Below are 2,500 nucleotides of genomic sequence, written 5' to 3'. Positions count from 1 at the left end.
ACTGTGCACAGTTCTGGTCTCCATATACCCTGGTTAGACCACACTTGGAGCACTGTGCACAGTTCTGCTCTCCATCTACCTTGGTTAGACCACACTTGGAGCACTGTGCACAGTTCTAGTCTACACATACCTTGGTTAGACCACACTTGGAGCACTGTGCACAGTTCTGGTCTCCATATACCTCGGTTAGACCACACTTGGAGCACTGTGCACAGTCCTAGTCTACACATACCTTGGTTAGACCACACTTGGAGCACTGTGCACAGTTCTAGTCTACATATACCTTGGTTAGACCACACTTGGAGCACTGTGCACAGTTCTGGTCTCCATATACCTTGGTTAGACCACACTTGGAGCACTGTGCACAGTTCTAGTCTACACATACCTTGGTTAGATCACACTTGGAGCACTGTGCACAGTTCTGGTCTCCACATACCTTGGTTAGACCACACTTGGAGCACTGTGCACAGTTCTGGTCTCCACATACCTTGGTTAGACCACACTTGGAGCACTGTGCACAGTTCTGGTCTCCATATACCTTGTTAGACCACACTTGGAGCACTGTGCACGGTGTGCCGGTTTATCAAAAAGTTCGGATTACAGAGAGGTATAGTGAAAGGTACAAGAGCTCCGTACACAGCAACAAATCCAGGCTTCCCTGTTGCTTAGCAACAGGTGCAGGAACCCCGGCCACGAGATCCAGGCATCCCTGTTGCTTAGCAACAGGTGCAGGAACCCCCGGTTACACAGCCACAGATCCAGGAACGGCCACTAATATGAAGTAAAAAAACTTACCTGAACCTACTCCTGAATTTTGCCGGTTAACAGAGATTTCCGGTTATTTAGGTGCCAGTAAATCGAGAGTTTCCTGTACCTTGGTTAGACCACACTTGGAGCACCCGTGCACCACTCTCCATATTATAAAAGAGGCACTGGAGAAGGCGCAACAAAAGATTTTCATGATGATGTCAGAAGTGAGAGGATATAACTAGCAGGAAAGATTGAACAGGCTGGGCTGTTTTCTCTAAAAGAAAGGCGGCTGGCGGGGGGTGGGGAGGCGGGGGGGGGGGGAACCTGACACAGGCCCTGTGTGTGCGGGGAGGAGGAGAGGAATCGAGTGAGGACGGATCGGGGCTCGGTGGCCCCCTCACGGTCGAATATCAGTGACTTTCTTTTCTTGGACTGCTAGGCGGGAGACCTTCAACCATCTGACCACCTGGCTGGAGGACGCACGGCAGCACTCCAGCTCCAACATGGTCATCATGCTGATCGGCAACAAGAGGTGAGCCCTGGAGTCCCCCTGCGGAGTCCACCCCCAACACCTCCCCGCACAGTCTCCCTCTCCCCTCCTTCCCCCTCCCACAACACCAAGTTCACGATCTTCCCCCTCCCCACAACACCGAGTTCACCCTCTCTTCCCCCCCCCCCCCCCCCCCACACAACACCGAGTGATGTAAGAAAATTACTAGGCACTTAGAGTATTAAACAAGGCTTCAATCGACTGTTTCACTACATGGAAGTCTAGGTTGTCCTTCACTAGTTCCTGTTTACAAAATGTCCTGAGCAAGCTGGGCCTGTGCCCGAGTATTTATACTCTCCCTGGACAGCGCCACCAGCAGGCCACCCAGTATATTTCATCAGTCATTTCTACATGAATGACAAGATTCATGACACCGAGTTCACCCTCTCCCCGCCCCCCCCCCCCCGACAACACCAAGTTCATCCTCTCTCTCCCCCACAACACCGAGTTCACCCTCTCCCCCCCCAACCACAACACCGAGTTCACCCTCCCCCCCCAACACCGAGTTCACCCTCCCCCCCCCCCCCCCCAACAACACCGAGTTCACCCTCCCCCCCACAACACCGAGTCACCCTCCCCCCCCCACAACACCGAGTTCACCTCTTCCCCCCCCCACAACACCGAGTTCACCCTCTTCCCCCCCCCCACAACACCGAGTTCACCCTCTCTCCCCCCCCACAACACGAGTTCACCCTCTCCCCCCCACAACACCGAGTTCACCCTCTCCCCCCCCTCCCCAAACAACACCGAGTTCACCCTCCCCCCCCCAAACAACACGAGTTCACCCTCCCCCCCCCCCACAACACCGAGTTCACCCTCCCCCCCCCCCCGCCACAACACGAGTTCATCCCCCCCCCCACAACACCGAGTTCACCCTCTTCCCCCCCCCCCCCGCCACAACACCGAGATCATCCTCTCTCCCCCCCCCCCCCCCCCAACAACACCGAGTTCACCCTCTTCCCCCCCACCCCCCCCCCCACAACACAGAGTTCACCCTCTTCCCCACAACACGAGTAACGTAAGAAAATTACTAGGCACTGAGAGTATTAAACAAGGCTTTAATCGACTGTTTCACAACATGGAAGTCTAGTGGTCCTTCACTAGTTGCTGTTTACAAAAATGTCCTGAGCAAGCTGGGCCCGTGCCCGAGTATTTATACTCTCCCTGGACAGCGCCACCAGCAGGCCACCCAGTTTATTT

The 2,500-nt window shown here is 54.9% G+C and overlaps 1 pseudogene across 1 annotated transcript in view; it reads left to right on the top strand.

The window, feature by feature from the left end:
• Positions 1-2,500, top strand: part of LOC147118213 (ras-related protein Rab-2A-like) — a 40,981-nt pseudogene that overhangs the window by 26,332 nt on the left and 12,149 nt on the right. The window contains exon 5 of the transcript XR_015077891.1: positions 1,190-1,282. The product of XR_015077891.1 is annotated as a ras-related protein Rab-2A-like (transcript). The remainder of the gene's footprint in view (positions 1-1,189; positions 1,283-2,500) is intronic.

The sequence above is a fragment of the Somniosus microcephalus genome, chromosome 4 (genome assembly GCF_052327205.1).
Source record: "Somniosus microcephalus isolate GS21.2 chromosome 4, FLI_Smic_1.0, whole genome shotgun sequence".
NCBI lineage: Eukaryota > Metazoa > Chordata > Chondrichthyes > Squaliformes > Somniosidae > Somniosus > Somniosus microcephalus.
The sequence above is the reverse complement of the archived record's forward strand: the minus strand, read 5'-3'. Positions and strand labels throughout refer to the sequence as shown.